The 18,810-nt window shown below is 40.7% G+C and overlaps 1 protein-coding gene across 28 annotated transcripts in view; it reads left to right on the top strand.

Annotated features, from left to right (window-relative positions):
* ESRRG (estrogen related receptor gamma) overlaps positions 1 to 18,810 on the top strand; it is a 384,103-nt gene that overhangs the window by 242,263 nt on the left and 123,030 nt on the right. The window contains exon 1 of one of the 28 annotated variants that reach the window (XM_046938782.1): positions 450 to 4,899. The exons of the other annotated variants lie outside the window; for them this stretch is intronic. The gene's annotated coding sequence lies outside the window, so the exon portion shown is untranslated. Of the gene's footprint in view, positions 1 to 449; positions 4,900 to 18,810 lie in introns of those variants that run through there. 28 annotated transcript variants of the gene reach the window in all.

Raw genomic sequence — 18,810 nt, forward strand, 5'->3', positions numbered from 1 at the left:
TGACTTAGGGCTTAACGTCTGTTTGTTACTTCTGTACGCAGCTCATTAAAAAGGCAGATTTCCAGTCCTTGGAAGTTGCATGTTTGGGGGCTTTTGAAACCATGTATTTATTATATGCTTTTCATTGAACATCAAATTCTGCCCTTCAGTTAGGCTCAGCTAAAAGCTGGGGGCAGCATTTGCAGTGGAAGCAGAATTTACCTGTTGTTATATATTCGGATTGTTTATGAGCTACTCCAATTTCTCTGTCTCGATCAGTATTTCGTCTGACCTGAAAAATGTTCACATTTTAGGTACAGCCACGTTTCAGGGGACATAATTTTTCCAAAAGACAGTGTGCAATTGTATTACTATGAAATTGGTCGTTTTTTCTAGTTTTGCTTCAGCCAGAATCTGAGAAGACAATGGTGTACCTGTGAAGTTGCGCATAGAAATGTATATAGTTTAGTGGGGGGGGGGAAAGAAAATTTCACTTTTCCTGAAGTGGTTTAGCATTATCTGATGTTCTACAACTTCAGACCCAGGAAAATTCATCAGATTATCTGTTTGCAGAATTTTAATGAAATTTGGCTCTTTGAAAATCAGCTCACTGATATTTTTTATCAAGTCCACTTTAACTGTGATTGCCTTCCTTCTATGGTGTTCTCGTGGGATTGTAATGGACAGTTTTTTTCCTTACTGAACAGAATTTTTTCTAAGCATTGAGTGTTCTCTCAGCAGCAATAACTCCTTGCAAACTGTCAGATCATAGATAAGCATTTAGGCATACAAGTACTTCTGCTGAAATGCCTGCGTGCACAACAGCTGCTTTTATAGGGTCAAAATCCTGTCCTCACAGACACCTATGTGTCTCAGCTCCTTTTGCTGTCAGGGTGTTTGTGTGCACCTCTTCCTGGAGAGATCTAAGACTGATTTTGGGGGGGGGAAAACCTCAGGCTTTAAGTAAGGGCTTTGCTTCTGCATGAGGCCACAAAGCAATGGCAGGAGTTACATGGGCAGGGAGGTTGCGTTCAAGGTGGGAATTGAAGTTAAGGAAAAATGAATAGGTTTGCAAAGGTAGTAGAAAAGTTTTTTTTTTTTTTTTGAAATAACACATTGGTGAAAACAGAAGGCTTAGGAATTGTTAGCTTATCACTATATTAACATTTTCTCTCTGGTGAAACAAGCTTGACAATGTGATGCACTGCCTAAAATCCTAGTTTAGCTCTAGAATTGCTGCTCTGGTGTGTGCGTGTGTGTGTGCGTTCTTTAGCGACAACCTGGCAGAGGTTCAGGGTTTTATTTTTTAAGAGGGTGTTGCTGCATGTTCAGAGTCCTGTTTATGTATTGTTGTGAAAACAGGCTACCTCATAATGATGAAATCATAACTTGTGTGATAGCACTGGCAAAGTGACTGTAAAGTTCTCTGCTTTTACTGTCTCTCTGTGCTGTCGTAAACTGGTCACTTTACCTTGAAATGCTTTTCTGAGGTTGCTAGTGCATAATTCATCATTTCTGGAAGTTGCTAGTATTGAAATCTGTTGCAAAATGTTGTTAGATTTCATATGTGATCCTTTGCATATATGATCACTTTTATTTTTTATAATTTCTACTTGAAACGCCGTGATAGTAAGCCCTGAGGTTCAGGATTTTCAGCTAGGACATGTAGGTGTACAGAAATCATTCCACTTATCTAAAGTCTAGTCAAGGTGCTTAACTTCTTTGGCCCTGAATTCAGCGCAGGCTGCCCATGAAAGCCATCTGACTCCTGAGATTTTGTTATTGCTGGCTTCTGCCAGGTCAGAAATTTACAAGGATAAACTTTTTGATAATACTTTTGTGTCTTCTCCCTCTGCCACATAAAACTGGATTCTATATTATGTTTATTATTGTTAAGAGTCCCTGCTCTGTGTGTTTAACATGTAAAGAGGTGAGTTCGTACTTGTTTCAGGCCTCAGTTGCCAGTTAGGACCAGTCCTCGTTTACCCATACAAGTTTATTTACTGTCAGTTCCCTTTTCCAGTTACACCAGTATGTTCTGAGGGAGCAGAATCTAGAGCATAGCGTGTCTCCATTTAGCCTTTTTTTTTTTTCTTAGCTTCAACTTTGTTTTGTCACTTAATATGATGAAAAGAAATTTATTTTGACACTATAGTTGAGTGTAATTGCAAATCAATTCGATGTGATTTACCCTGTTATTATTTAGTGTTTCTGTTATGGTAGTATGCATGGTACACGTGGCCCCTGCCATAGGTAGTGTTTAAGCACTTAGGTTGTTCCTGTTTAAGAGCTTTGACTACAAGCATAAGTAATTCGTGCAAGCCTCAGAAAAGGGCACAACACCGTTTTTAATATGGGAAATGCAACCATGCTGTGTATGTGTGCTTATGCAGCTGAGTAATATCTATGCATTTGTGTGTTTTTAATTTACAATAAAAGCATTAACTTCGGCCTAACAATGAGGCATGGGCCGTTTTCTTGTAGATCAGCAGAAATCTACCGCGGGGAGGCATTTGAAGGAGAGGTGGGTGGTTTCCTCTGTGTCAGTTCGGAGAAGGTGTATTTAATGAAAAGGAGGTAGAGTGAAAAGCAGTGTGAAAGGGAGGGAGATGGCAAGGGAGCAGCACGAGCTGCTGTCATTGATGTACAGCAGGAGGGGTGGGAGAAGGCCTGGGAGAGGGACAGAGCTGGCCAGCAGAAGATTGCATGCAGCATCTAACTGGCTGCGTAATTTTCCATATATATTTTTTAATGTGATTTTTTTTAAAAAAATTGCTCCTGAAACAGTACTTTTCAATTAATACATTGAGTCGGCACTCAAGCCGAGATTGAAAAGCATGTTGTTGTTTTTTCCCTTTGCTGTCGTCTTCACAATGTTTTGCTCACTGGTCTAGAGAGGAAGGCAACGTATTAAAATGTTTGTTTTTGAAGTCAAAGAAAAATTTACTGCTTCAGCTTTCAGTTGAGTTTCTTTGCTAGACCTACCCAATCTTTTGTAATGAGCTCTTAGTTTTACGTGCCCTGAAGTGGGGCGCAGAAGAAATTCAGTCAAGGAATATGTGCCACACAGGTAGATGCTGAGGCTTGTCACTGTATATGTAATAGCTGCTAAAAACTAAAAACTGGGACTGTGTACAATGGAGTAGGGTGCATAGATTTGTATTTAAAAAAACAAACAAAAGCAGCCCCTCTCCCCCCTTCCAACAAAACAGAACACATTTACCTGCAAAAGGGAAGGGTTTTGGTGTCGTTGTTACTAAAGCAGTCAAAATTGTGAGGTCATGAGCTTAAGATCTATCTAAGATTTCAGCCATGTTTTGCTTTCTGTGCACCTCTCAGGCTTTCATGGAATAGGGACACACTCTGCTCTGGTGCTGGAGGAGAGGCAGTGCTTCAAACACAGTCTCAGTAAATGGCATTTGGGTTTAAAAAGCAAATATGCACCTTGTCATTTATTTAACCGATTGCCATAGTATTGTACGCAAATGTTTTTTCCCCTCTGCACCCTGCTTTCTGCTACGCTGATGATAATGTACCTGGAAGGAAAAGGCCGTCCAAGCCGAGGCAGCCAGCGTCAGACAGGGCGGTCTGCCATCTGTCCCACCTGCTGCATTCATGTGTCCATCTGGTTACTGCAATAGCTCATTGCAGGCTTCAACAGAGGAACGTTCAGGCTGAAAAGGAGGCAGTGTGAATTATTTAGGTAGCTCGTGTAAATAAAGAGAGGGGGAGAGGAGCAAAGGAGGAGGGGGGGGTGCTTTGAGAGGGAGAAAGCACTCTCTTACTCCTGGATGCTTTGGAATGTGTTAATGCATGAGAGCATTTGATTTGCATATAGATTTAGATGTATAGATCATTGTGAAGATTACAAGCCAATGAGTTTTATCTAGATTTAGATAGCTCTCAGCCTGGTTTGCGCATAAAATATAGCCAGTTTCAGAAGGAGAATCTTTGGGGACTTAAAACCAAAGTGAAACTGATGAAATGTAATGCTTTTAGGTATTAATTTAGCAGAAATAAAATATTTTCTCTAGGGGCTTTCTGTGCCCTTTATTAACCAAGAATTTATAAGTACTTTACGTAGTTGGTGCTTTAGATGCGCTGTGTGGTTTTGATTTGGTTATAGTTAGTTACATTTTTAGTCATCTGTACTCTGTTGTAAGAGGAAAAGCAGCTGACAAATATTCCTTTTCCTTTTTCTCTCCTGTATATCAGGTGAAGATTAAACCCAGTCAACAGTTTTCCAGCTGTCAGTGTGTACGTTGTTTTACAGACAGAAGTACATACGCCTTTGTGTTTATATAAACATGCGTAAAACATTTAAATCTCAAATCTCTTTGAGATTTTTAAATGGGGGTAGGCAAACAGTAATGGTACAGTGGCCTTGTAAAACAAACAGATCTGTTTAGTAGATGCTTCATTTTAAAAATGACCACCAGAAAGTTTATGGTAGATTATTTATTGCTTGAGTTGAATTATTTTTAGAAAATACAAAGATCTATTAGTGCTAGATACAAACATGGGGAATTCTTCTGAATCGTTTTGTTCTGAACATTTTAATGTTAGTGGTGTAATGTCAGGTTATTTCTTAATGCAGAAAACACTGGCTTACTGTAATGCTGTGTTTGAAAAATGGAAAGATCGGATTCGTACTTGGATGTGTTGCTGATGTGAGGCTGTTCTTGCTTCCTGCTTTTAAATGTCTGACTTACCTCAGCTGTGGAGTAAAAACAGGATCATCTTAAGAGGAATCCTTGAAATTGTGGGAGGGTCTTGTGCCATTGTTTTGCCTGGTTTTAGATCTGCAGAAGAAAGGCGTGCAGCATCTTGAAATCCCAACAGCCTGGCTACTTCCCTAAGATTTGCGTGAAATTCAGCTGCAGCCTTCAAAGGGATTTGAGTGGATTGGATTCTTTTAAGGTTAGTCCATGTCAAACCTATTAAGTTCAATTCACATGCAAAACCCTTTTTACGTTTTTTTTTTTTAAGCTAATAAGGCTGTAGCTGCTATTAAGGCAACATCATGTACTTTTGGTAGAATGTCCATGGTAATGGATCACCCTACTGGCGTGCGTAACTAACAGATAATCCACTTTGTCATCTTTCAGATTGAAAGGTTCTGTGTCCAGTATCTTCCTCAGACTGAAGAGGTTTTGTTTGCAAAAGTTGAGGTCCTGGAGGCTGTTTTTAAGTATCTTAACTTTCTGGAACTTGGAGTACTTGTTCTCTGTTTAGATTGTCTCTACTGCTAAATGAGTATAGGTGTACAGTGTATGTTCTGTGGTGAACCAGGAAACAATTGCAGGGAGGAAAAAGCATGAAAATGTTTTACGGTGTATACAAAGATAGTGGCTTCAGAACTGCAAGGATGAGACTTTCAAAACAAGACTTAAATTTTTAATTGAAAGGCCACTAGGAGGAATTCTGCTCATCTCAAACATTAAGGCCTAAGTATCTCAATGCCATATACAGAATTTTTCAAGTCTGTCGGCAGGCTGTGAAAGGTGTTTCAGTGGAAGACACTTGGCTTCATTTTAGATATTGACTGAATAAATTAAATAAGGAGTGAGGGACACAGTGTTTCGCCTAGGATGCTTCTCATCCCAAGGCCTTCTGCCCTGTGTGAGGTCTGAAAGATTTGCCCTTAGTTTTGTGAATGGCTATGACTTGTTACGAAGTGCTGGCTAGGTCCTGTGAGCAGGTGAGCTGAATCTTGAAAGCAATTGAGTGTTTACTGCAGGGAATCAAATTCATCCACTTCCACAGTGGGTGCACTGGCACCTGGGCCTTCACTGCCTAGCAGGATGCTGGATTCTGGGCTGTGTTCTGATGTCGCTTAACTCACTGAATTTTGCTCGGCTCTAAAGATGTAACTGAGGAGAAAGTAGCTTCTTCTCCTTGTGCTTTTTGTCGTCCAGTGTTTAAACTTCACACTTCAGTGCTTCGGGAAAGAAAACATTGCTTTTAATTATGTTTAGATCAAACATGGTCAATTTGTGTGTAATGGATAAGAACATAGTATTTTCCTTGGACTTGCAGTTCCAGCTGCTCCAAGTCTTTTAAATATACACATTAAGTTTAAAAAAAAAAAAAAAAAAAAGGTATTTTTCCTATTCTTACATTTAAAGGAAAAAAAGAAAGGTTCCTATGGCACAGACTTTGCATTTAGACTGCCCTCTTTTCTAGCGATAGCTGAAGAAACTGCTCCTTAAATGAAACACTGATTCTTGGGATCTGATCCTGCAAAACCTGCACGCATAGGTCACTTGTTACAGGTAGTAAATTTCCTAGCTAGGTACTTGGAGGAAGGGATCAGTGGATAATAAGCCTTTTCAGTTGACCTCATTCTCTTGCATCTTGCGCAAAAATACAACACTCTTCCCCCATATAAAAGTCTGAGATTAAGAACTATTTCTCTTTATTTTTCCCAGTATCCATTTAGAGATTTGAAGTTGCTCTGACCTATGGTCAGAATACTTTGCTGGAGAGTGTGGTCCTCTGTGTTTCATGAATCCAGAGTAATTTTTTAGAAAGTCCTTAAAACAAGAATACTTTGGCAGGTAAAATATGCATGTAGGATATGAAATTCTGTTGCTGCGTGTAAACTTCCAGTTGTTCATCTAAAAGTTCCTTACTGCTAATACCTAAGCCATTCAGGGTTATACAGAGCTTGTAGCTTTTAATGCTAATGCCTTGTGGAACCATAGAACCATAGTATTAATATGACTATTTACTATGGCATTATTAATTACATGGGCTAAGTAGCAAATACTAGCACTTATGTTGCTGTATGATAGTGTTCCTTTAAGCGTGCTGTTTTCTTGCTTGTAGATTATTGTGTATTCATATGATATAAGTTAGTATTTGGGGAGATTGAGTCAGTGTTTTGCTGAGGAAGTGGAAGGAGATAAAAAGGCTGCCTAGATATGTGAATTCTTTTTTTTTTTCTCAGCACCTACAGCTTTGTTGCTGCAAATATTGTAAATATCTCACAGGAGAGTGCGGTTGTGTTACGGAAGTTAAGTATCTGTGTTGTCTGGTGGGGTGGCTCCTCTGGCAAAAGGGTTTTTTTTTAACATGTGAGTAATTACAAAATGCCTGTGTTGATACAGGAGCAAGGAAATAGTACTGTTAACTCCAGGTAAAGAGTAAGAAAGTCGTCTGAGGTTTATTTTTCATCTGTAACAGCTTTAGGTTCTGATAACATTAACAGAGCATTAACCAGTCCTCCTGGTTCATGTTTCTGCTTGTTGTTGGCAGCCCCTGAATGGAGCAGAGAAAGGAGGGAGCGAGGTTAAGTGGCACAGAGGTTAAATTGCTCCACTGACAGATTCTCTCCAGAAAGGCAGCCAGTTGTTTTAAGGATTAGTTTGGGAAAACTGGATTTGAAGTCCCTTCTCTGCTGCTCACATGTGACATCTCTAATGTTGCCTGTCTTGTATTTGTCATAGAAACAAAATTTGCTTTCCACAATGAGTGGAGGGTGCTGGGGAAATTCAACAGCAAACAACAAACAGATTTGATCAGCTGCAACAATGATTGGAATTTTAGTTTTATTATTTTATTACGAGAATCCTAAAACCATAGAGCAGATTATTTTTTTTAATGCGTATTGTATATATATTTGGCGATTATATTATGATTGCTGTAAAGCAGGAGTGTTGCTGACAAAGATAGCGGTGCTGTCAGGGGAAGAAGCGTAGTGCCTCTGTTAAGGTCAGTGCCGCCTCCTTAATGAATGGCCTGTTCCTGGTGGAGGTCTGTCGCTGCAGCCATGTGGTAACTCTTCCTGCAAGAACCTTGCATGCCATCCACTAGCCTTAAAGATCTCCTTCTGAGAAAAACCTCACCATATGAGCTGTGAGTCCAGGAGGTGGTGTGCAGTCCCTCCTCAGAAAAAATGCGCTCAATCTGTTTCAGGCGAGTTCCCCGAAAGATGGGTTAAATCAACTGATTGAGCTGATTTTCTCTCTTGAGGTGATATTTTATTTATATGATAAAATGCTTGGAAAGTGATTAATTTGTCAGGGGAACATCTTGTTACTGTAAATTTGCCGAATGTGTAATAAAATTGCCATAACACAGATGGGAAAATGAAGATCTTTTAAAATTAAATAACTGAGCAGTCTGCCTACATTTTCAACACTTAAAATTAACTTAGTTAAATTTCTTTGTCATTTTTGCCCCTGGAAGAATGCAAGCCTGGCAAGATTTGTGGAGAATGTGTGGTGTGGGTATGTTTGTGTGGTGGGTGGACAGGATGGGGGAGGGTTGTGTGTTTCTTTCCCTTCTGCATCAGAGGGGTCTGATGCATTTATTTGATTTTTTTTTTTTGCCAGTGTTCTTCTTTTCTTTTTTCTTTTTTTTTTTTCTTTGCATGAACTTTTAGAAATTAAAATATACAATTTAGATCCTCCTTCCTGGTAACAGATAAATTAAGAATAGGAGGCCTTTGTGGGAAAGTGCCTCAGGTCAATGAGAGATACCTGAAGTAGTGCACCTGTCCTAGTTTGTTACAAATTATTGCTTTCAAATGACATCTCAACAGCACAATATGCTTCTTAGTCTTTATTGCAGTCTATTATTGTGCAAAGTATACTGCAAAGTATACCTGAGTTGTCTGAGGAAGGAATACCATACCTATCTGATTTGCAGTATGTAGCAAGTGAAAATAGCATTAGTGAAGGAACAGTGCCTTTTATTCATACTCATATTCCTACTGCCTGTCCATCTGTCCATTGGAATGAGCCACTTACGCTTTGTGTTTTTTTTCCCTTTCAAGTTAAAGAATTATGAAAGGAAAGTTCAATTTTTTTGGTATGTTCCTTTATGACAGGTATACTAGAGATTGTGGTCATTTGGATTAAAAACATATCTGTCACCACATGCTGACAGGTTATTATTATGTCTTCTTTGGATGTATGAATTTCATCTCTACAGGTTGGAAGTTCTATGAATGCCCACTTTTTATATAAGTAATTATCTTAGCAGTGATGTACTGCATACTGTTGCCATATTTTTCCCACTTCTGCGGCGTTCCTGGCCGTATCACCCCCAACATAAATCTTGGGCCCTCGTATTTAGCAAAACCTGTAGGATGACAATGCCCCTACTTACTGCCAGCCAATCACCTCCCATCATATGCTGCTGTTTGTTGTCCTGTGACGTATTTCAGGTGATATCCCTTTTTGCATCTGACAGTGGGTATGGCCTCCCTTAGGTGTTGGTGCTGATCTAGTTTCCATCTATGGGCAGTTAAAGTTTTCAGTGTGTTGGTGTTACCTTAGCTGCTCATAACTTGTTTTTTAAGAAATTCAGGCCATTCATTCTGTGCAGAAACTCCCATTAACTGACTAGGGCTGATATTCACTTCACTGAGCAGCTCAAACTTGCATTAGAGCCGGTGAGGCCCAGCACTTCTTGGGCTCACATGTGTTGAGTTATCTTACTGGTGGAACACAGTGCTTTCTTCAAGTCCTTCTTTCTTTCCTTGCTTACTCAAACACAGTGGGTTTAAGCAGAATTTTTAGATCTACAAAGAATGCGTATTTGATCCAGACTCCATACTGCCGAAATAATGAAAGCTAATTTGTCATCAAAATATAACTGCAATTTGCAGTGTGTAGTATGAAGTAATTAATGTGTGGCTGTTCTTGTAAAGCTTTTCTTAGGCAAATCTCTTGGTGAATTCTTACCCAAGAGATGACCACAGGTTAAGCGTTTGGTAATTGCAGAATATTGATATGATTGCTTTGCAATTGCAAGTAGCAGCACACTTGTTCTGAGTGTAATAATTAGTCTGGTAACTGTTTGTTACTTTAGATGTTGTTGTTCTTTTTTTTTTTTTCTTGAAACATTTTTCCTTTTCTTCCTGTAACCCTTAGCAAAATAGAAAGCTGAGGGTAAAAGAGTTGAAACCTTATCAGGATGTGGTGAAAATCTCATCCTGCAAACTTGCTGGAGTCATGCAAACATTTGGAAAGTGAAAGCTGTGGTGGCTACTTCCTTGCTGACCTTTGCCGCTTGTATCCAGAGGCAAAGATCTGATGTGTAAACCCAGTGGCATAAGTAGGTTTAAGTTACACATAGCAATATGTGAAGAACGAGGAGCTGTGAAAGGCCAAAGGTTTTATTTATTTATTTTTTAAAATCTGTAATCACACATTACAATCCAAGACAGACCAGAAGGGACTTAACCTGAATAGATTTTTGCTTCTGTAAATTCTCTGATTTATTTCAGCATGTGATGGCTGTGGTTATCAGTAGGGTACCCAAATATTTTTACTCACTCTTAATTTCCAGAGCCTCCAGAATAAAGATAGATAAACAAACAAAGAGGAAAAAAAAATTGAAAGAAAGAGATTAAGTTTTTCTTAGAGTTTTCATTGGCAAATCTTAAGGGATGTAGATAATAGTGTAGAAATAGAAATTGCTGCTTACAGATAGGACTCACGTTGCACAAGTGCTCAAAAAAGCATAGACTGCTCAGAGGGCACTCTGAGTCCTTCAGTGTCAGCGTGGTTCTTTCTGGATGTAGAAGGCTATGGTGGCATACCATTGGCATCTTGTTTATCAGAGTATCAGGGCCTTAGGCTTTCTGAATTCACTGGCTGAGCTGGGGAATAACACCATTAGCTACTAAAAATGTTCAGAACTTCAGAGTCACTCAGTCTATTCCCCTGTAATAGGCTTTTGACCCATGCACACAAAGAAATACTTTAACAGGAAAGTAATCATTTTAATGTAGATGTAAGAGGAGATTTAATTTAGATATATTCAACCTTAAAATAATATTCTCGTATAGAAACCCTATGTAAAAACAATCAAAGTCTCACTTCTGGAAGTTCAAGGCAAGTTCCCTTAATAGAAGTAAAACTTCCTACTTCCAAGTTGTGGTTTCATGAAAGCAATGGCAACAAGGAAAAAAAGAAAAAGAAAATACATTGGATTGTGATTTTCTAGAACCTCAGTTCCGTCCCACATCATGTTATTAGCTGGCAAAGGAGCATTCAGCAACTCTTCACTGTCTCTTCATCTGTGAGGAGATAATGGGACACTGAAATCCCCAGAAATACAGTTCAAGATCTGCGTTAAAATCAGTATGTAAAAGTTGGATATTATTAATAAATGTTAGCACAATATAAGTACAAGTGTAACTGATAGCAGTATTTAGAAACGCGGTGTTAATCAAGAAGCAACTTAGCAGCAGCAGAACCCCCATCTGCCTTTCTGGATTGGCTGCAGTTCAGGCAGGGTCTGTCCTCTGCTCTATTCCAGGCAAGATCCCACAAAAGTGAGCGTGGTTTTTGTCATCCTCACATAGCTAAGAGTCAGGCTGTGGCTCTATGTGGAATACTGCTATACAGGAGACTATTTTAAACCACTTCTGAATTTTTGTCCCTCACATGTTGGTGTCTTGCAGACATTTTCATCTCATAATTTTGAAGTATTCTTCCTCATCCCCCTCTCCCCCCAGCATCTTAGATTTCACTACTTTTAGTTTTCTTAGCAAAAATACAGTTCCAGGCTTTCGATACGGGAGCGTGACAAAGTGATTTTATAGCCAGTGCTGGAAGTGACTAAACTTGACAACAATTGTATTTTATGACAACCTCTGCTTTCAGATCCCCAGTCTACTTTCCTATCATCAGCTGTGGCTTCTCCCTTATTCCCCCCCCCCTCGCCCCCCTCCCACCCCCCTGTGGCTGCTGCTCTCAAACAGGAGCAGTTCCGGATCCCTGCACTGACTGGAAGCAAATCCTTTTACCAGGAGTGCATTTTAATGGACAACATGCTTCACTTAAGTCACCAGAACCTTAACTGTATAATATTCAATTTTTTTTTTACCAGCCCAGAACCAAAGCTTTTTATTGAGAGCAGTGTCCATAAGAGTAGTGGAAGAATTAGTATTACGGAACTAAACCAGATTAGGAGGGAATGTGAATTAGATTTGGTAACAGATGGTGCCGTGGAAATTAAAGGTGCTTTGCGAATGGAAGCGACAGCAGCTTGCCTCTTTTCCTCTCCTGTCTCTCTCTTTCATACGCTTGATAGACGGGTATAAATCAGAACAATCCCGTCTTGACAGCCAATTTCCAGAATTTGATCTGGTTAAAGACATGGCTTTCCTGCTCCGCGCACTGAAAGCGGCTGCTGTTTTATTTTTATACAGCGCCTTGTCATATTTAGGAAAGTGGAATCACCTGCCTCCTTTTAATGAAATTTTCTTTAATTACAGTTTTAGCTCTTTAGTGTTAATTACTTTTCCATTCAGGCTGAGTTCTCAGCCTGTCTCATAGGAATGTATTTCTCCCCCCTGCCCCACCTCCCTGCACTATTCACGCATATGCTTTCATTTTTCTAAAGATGCTTTTCGTTGTTGGAAGTTGTTGTCAGATCCATTATAATTAGATCCTAATTATCAAAATCATCATTATTGTGTAGGGAGAGGAAGCTTTGTAAACAACCCTTAAAGTTGTAGGATCTTGTTTGATGGAGGAGAAACCTTTTGGGATAGATGTGAGTAATAGACAAGCAAATACAGACCTTCCTGAAGGCTCTGCTCGGAAGCATGTGGAGACCTGGAGAGTCTCTAGGGAAGGAAAACCCTCCTGGCTTTTCTTCACATCTTATCACCCAGGCTGTAATCCCACATTTCTCAGGAAAAAATCAGAAGGAAATTGCCCTGCTTCAGTTGGCTTGCGTAAATATCCATTGTGGCACCTCCCCTTTGGGTGTTCACTTGTAAAAATTGCCTTTCTGGTGTGTGCCAGGACCACGCTACAGGTGCCTTAATGCAATTACTGCTTGGTGTTTGTGGCAGCAAGTACAAGTGGAGAGACTGCTGTGATGCATAGTGATGGGGAGCTTCTCCTGCCATACACTCAGAGCAAAATAATAGACTGTATTTAAAAAATAAATAAATAAAAATCTCTCAAAGTTAGAGAAGATCCATAGAGCTGGCAATGAACAGTTGGTAGAAATAAAGCTTCCTACTGGCAGTCAAATCAAATGTAGTAACAACTCGGCGGCTCCCCGCTGCTAGCTGACAGCGTGGTGTAGCACACTGGGACAAACATTCACTTAAAGGCTGATTGCAGGCAAACACCATTTCCCAGCTCCCCAAGTAGCTCTGTGGCCGCGTGGGGGGGACTGGTGCTGGTGGCTGGGCTTGGGGCAGGGCGAAGATCTCTGCCTCTTAAGTTTGAGTCCCGAGCCCTGCAAGCTCTGGCTCCCTGCTGCTATTCCTGGTACTCTTTCTAATTGCTCCTGCAATTTGGCTAGCAAATTATCATTCTCCTGTTATAGATCCAGAGAAAATCACGGAGGGAGCTGGGTAGGAGGCAGGTACATGGCATGCACACACCTACGCACTGCCTCTTTGAGGGAAGGGAAATGCTGACAGAAATTGAGGAAAATCTCACGATACAAAATTTGTCTTGAGACTGAAGGCATTTTTCGTCATCCTTTTTCCTTTTGGGAAGTGCTGAGTGGCAGCTGTGTGTCTCTGATCTGTGATACTGGCTTACTGACTGGGCCGAGCAACTGCTTTTGATGCTGTAATCGTTTCAAAATAATCCCTCTTTAGAAAGCCTGTTATGTTCTTGAATAAATCTCTGCATATTTTCATAGTTTTGTATTTTTCTCCCTTGAAGTAGCTGAATGTAGCATTTGATTTTTGCTTGCTACTTCAGTTGAGTTCCCTTAATAAGAAGAGAATCCCCACAATTAATGATCAGATGACTCCTCGACACTTCACCACGTCCCCTGGGGCTGGAGGCAGCAGGTGGGCTCCACCTGCTCCCATGGAGTGCATCCTCCATGCAGTGGGGCTCCAGCACTGAAAACACCAGGCTCCCTAAACAGAGATGTCACTCCCTTCCAATGCGTGCTGCGAATTGAAAGCGTTAGTCTGCAGTTTGAAAATATAGAGTGATAAAATCTTACTCTTCTGATCAATAGACTGATTTTTGTATCATCAGCCTTGGCCACCTCTCTAATGGTCACATTGCAGCCTTTCTTATAAGCTGGGCACAGGAACTCTGACACCGTGTGTGCAGGCTGTGAAGAGCTGAGTCATGTGAGCCACTGTATGTACCATAGCAGCACAGCTGGGGGCTGTTAGGATGCTAGGGGCCAGTCAGCAGGGGATGGTGAGTCTGAAATCCTGTGTTCTAATGAGCTGTAAGCACAAACCACAGCCCCGGTCTAACTGTGGAAACATTAGAAACAAGAGAAACCTAAAAATCAAGTAGGAATATGAAGTATTTACTGATGTTTAAGTTGAGTCATAGATGTCTAAAATGACATACATATGTCATAATTTTGATGCATATATATATACGTAGACAATATTGTATGTTCCTTTTCTGTGGAACTCCCAGAATGCTTTCAGTGTAAAGTGCTGTCCACTTCTTGTGTTGTCTTCCTTTCAGTATTCCCCCTCCCCCCTTTTTTTGGGGGGGGGGTATTTGTGAGCTGATTCATCAGAGCATATAGAAAAGAGCATCTCTTTCCACATGAAATAGATGACATGTGTAGAAGTTGTTTTTTCTGCAGGAGGCTTTCTGTGGCAGTGGTCTGTTGGTAGTGCATAACAGCTAACAGGATATTTGTTTCTTACATGTGTGCAAACTTAAAGGTCAGTTCTGCGATTTTCCTCTCAGCTTTATTTTTTTACTTCTCAGTTGGAGATATTTTTGTTTGGAGGTGTGTTCTTCAGTGCCATATATTGGATGCACTGGCAGCTGTGTTACTGAGGGCTGGCACCTCTTCAGGTGTCTGGTTCTTTGGCCCAAAGGTGCAAGGCCTTTAATTTTTCTTCTCTGTTTACTTTTTGTTCTCCAGAAAGTACCTGATGAAAAGAACAGTCATTCTGTAGCATGGAAAGATTTAAATGCTGTTGGCTCTTAAGTGCTTCTGCTTTTAAATTCAGAAGAGTTATGTTCCAGTCTGTCAAATCATAGGAGCTGTAGGCTGCAGAGCTTGTGCACGTCTAAGGATGCATTTAATTAAACCTGCATTAGTGCATCTATACAGACTTATTAAAACACTTAGTTTGTCTCAATAATATTGATTAAATAGCAGTAGTTTGTTTAATCTAAGTGTATTTTTGCTGTTACTACATTACTTCCTAGTAATCAGGATAATAGTCATCATCAGTGAAATATCACGTTAGTTACGAAGTAATGCCATAAGAATTGATTTAGGCTTGGCAGGAGAGGAAGGCTTTCTGTCACGTAGTGCCAGGGCCTGATTTGGATTATTAGAATGAGAGTTTTAAACGTAATTTCTGTTCATATAAACAGTATGTGTTTTATAGGCGTATGGGTTATTCCGTACTCTGAGTATCCATTATACCACGGAGCACCTCAGACAGTTAATTATGCAAACATCATGTAAGTAATTACGCAGTATTATTATGCATTTAAGAGTTTTATTGATTTGCCAGTTGCTCACTTGCAGTATTTAGAGCTCTAAACAAGAGATGCTCACCCTCGGAGGAAATAGGGCTGAGGAAATGAGCTCAAGATAAATGATAGTAGTATGCATTGTTGCATCAGATGTAAGCCTTAAATGCAGGAGCTGTCAACAGCGATAATATGCAACACATTGGGGTATCTCAGGATCATTTCCTTCTTGTTAACAAAGTTTATCAACCAGGAAGCAGAGGGAATCAGCTTGAAATAGAAAGGGAAGCAATAACAAATATTTATACCTGGAGGAGGAGTGTTAAAACAGTTCCCCCTCATTTCCAAGGTGTTTTTAAGTTACTTGAGGAAATCTCCGTTTTTAAAGGCAACCTAGAAAACAGGCTCTGGTGAGGTGCAAATGTGAAGGCTCGGATTGCTTTGCACAACTCCAAGTGAGCATGCAGAGAGTGCTGCAGAAGACCTGGGCTGCCTGCAGGCCGGCACAGTGATGGGCGCTCCTCTGTCACTGCTGCTGGGAGCTGGGCAAGGGCTGCAGGTGGTGTTGCCTCTTTGACTGCAGCAGCTGCTGCAGCTCTTCACCTTGCCATGGTGAGGGCTTCAGGAAAACAGAAACAAAAGAAGAAATTACAGGAAACAATGACAAATTCAATGGTTAAAAAAAGTATATGTATATAAATACAAAGCCACCACCATTCCATCTGGTGCAGAATATTCTGCTACATGGTTGTACGTGGGTGTTTATTAACGAAGACCTGGTATGTAGTGACAGTTTTGTTTGTGCATGCCCAGAATGAGATTAGCAATAGTTGCAATTAATGATCTCATCCACTAGGTTAACCAAGTGGACCTTACAATATTTCTTATTAAAAAAGAAATCCTTTCTTTTCCTTCCCCCAACTAAGCCAGTGCACCTTAATGCAATGATGATATGTTAGAGCCAGCAGTTGTCAAAGCACCGTATTACTGTGATGCCATAATGACACCCTGTCTCTGCAAAGTAGTCATGTTTTCTCAAATCACACGTTGCACCGTTGATTTCTGACATGACACTTCATTCAGTCACTTGCCTTTTCTTTGGCATCTCCATTCTCTGACAATAGCAGCTGGTGCCCATTTTCCTCCTAAGTGATTCACATTTTGCCACTTTAGTGGAGTGCAATTAGCTTGAGCAGAAAAAAATAAAGCTTGATGCAAAGCAGCGTGGCCGAGATTGCACCGTGGCTCCTGCATGGGACCTGCTTGGGCTGTTACAAGCATCTGTGCAAGATGCTGCATTGCCATTCCTTTCCACACAGGTCTCTTTTCCTCCTGCGTTCAGAGATACAGGTGTGGGAATGACTGCAGTGTGTCTTGCAGCTCCCTATTGATTTTGGTGCAGATTCTGAAAGTGAGCATAGTATTTAAGAGGAAGTGTGGTCTTCATGGTCAGAGCGAGGAGCTGGGCTCCATCCCTCACTCTGCTGTTGGCTTCTCACATGGACTTACTTATAGGCAATGGTTCTTTGCAGCCGAAAGGTGAGGATAAGAAGGTGAGATGTTTTGGATCTTCATGCATGTGGGTTAGAGGACCATGCCCAAGGAACATCAGGTGGATGGCCCTGTTATGCACATGTAGGTGCTCTGTGCAATAATGACATCTGCCTCGCTGCTGCTCCCACCAGTAGCTGTCAGTAAAATTGTCAGCTGGTAAGAACCTGGCCTTTATGGAAATAGAGCAATTCTCTTTTCAAGAGAAGAACTGAGAACTTCATGTGCAGGTAAAAGTGGGCTTTTGTGCTGGTTTATAATAAAGGTGCTCACTGTAATTATTGTGACTAATTACTGCTCTCACTGAAGCCACCAGTACAGCTCTGAAACAGTGAATGATACTGTAAGCAGAGCTTTTTGTTCCTGAAATATGCTTGCAGATTAAGAAGTACTGTCTTGGGTTTTTTGACCTCCTTTAGGCATTGACAATAAGGGAAAAACAATTTGCTGAACCAATTGTATGCACGGATACATACGACTCAAATGGGAAGACTTTCTTTTTTTAAGGCTATATGCTCTAATCAGATGTGGTTAATTTTTGCACTCTGCTTGTATATTGATACTGATTTAGCTAGTGTCAGCGCTGTCAATATCATTAGCAACGTGGCAGGTAGATGGAAATATGAATGTGATTGCATTAATGAATTCTTAATATATTCAACCTTCCATAAGCACGCGGCATACAATTTGTTCGCTATTGTTTAAGGCCACTTTGAAGCAGGGCTGGGTTTTGAAGTGCTCCATCGGTGTCCTTTTCTACCAGCAGAAACTGGCTTCAGGTCTCACTCAAAGACAGAAGTCAGGAAGTGAATTTAGCAAGGATATGAGGAGTTGTACCACATACTGCGTATTACTAGCAGTTTGAAGCACTGTGTAGTTCCTTGTGCGTACAAACACGGAATGATTCAGGAGCCCATCAGCTGCTTTCCCTGCAGTTCCTCAAAGTTCACCCGAGCATTCCTGGTTGTTTGAAAACTTCCCTGGAGCTGCGGTGGCTTTGCCGTAAAATATAGTAAAGGAAAAAAACAACCCCACCAAGGCTTTAAAATAAATACTGCACGTTTTTATATGACACATGTTATTTCTATTCATAAACCTTAACTAAATTTAGATTTTTATTAATCCAATGTGACCTAAAAATTTTGCATTAACAGCACAATGTGGAATTGGGCTTATTCTCTTTGAATGCAGATAAAGCCATCATCTTGAAAATAGCTCTTTCTGACAAAAAGGTGTTCTTTTGAAATAAAGTCTTATTCACTACATTCCTCTTAGAGTTAATGTGAATTTTAGTGCCTCTAATTTTAGATTGAAGTGAGGTTTAGAATAAAATCCACTGGCTGACAATTGAATTTATAGATAGTTGTGAATATTTCAGGCTTGAATAATAGAGCTGTAGAATTTCAGACAGAGAGAGGAAGGGAGAATTAAGCTCCGACTGTAGTTTTAGACTATAATGTGGTGGTGTCTAGGAATTCTTCAGGGTAACGAGCTAAGTAGTAATTAGGAGGAGCGGAGGGAGGGGCTGTAGCCTAGGCACTGCTCCAGGAGCTGGGTTGGTGACGTGATGGTGGCCCCAGCTGCCATCCACGCAGGGCCTCCTCAGCCTCTTCAGCCGTGGTGTGGCAGCAGCAGAGCAGGGTGATGGATGCTGGTGCTACTCATGGGTGCATAGCCCTTCCCCTCATTCCCTGCTCTAGGACAGAGAAACTTTCTCTCCTTGAGTCCTTGGCTGGTGTTTTCTGCTTCCCATGGAACGGTTAACGTTTTATGGGCCTTACCTTGCCATCCTGCAGCAGGCCGGCCTGTGCTTTGGAAGCTGCAGCTTGAAGCAGCCATATCTTGGTCAACACCAGAATGCACTGCTCCA

Source organism: Gallus gallus, chromosome 3 (assembly GCF_016699485.2).
Source record: "Gallus gallus isolate bGalGal1 chromosome 3, bGalGal1.mat.broiler.GRCg7b, whole genome shotgun sequence".
NCBI lineage: Eukaryota > Metazoa > Chordata > Aves > Galliformes > Phasianidae > Gallus > Gallus gallus.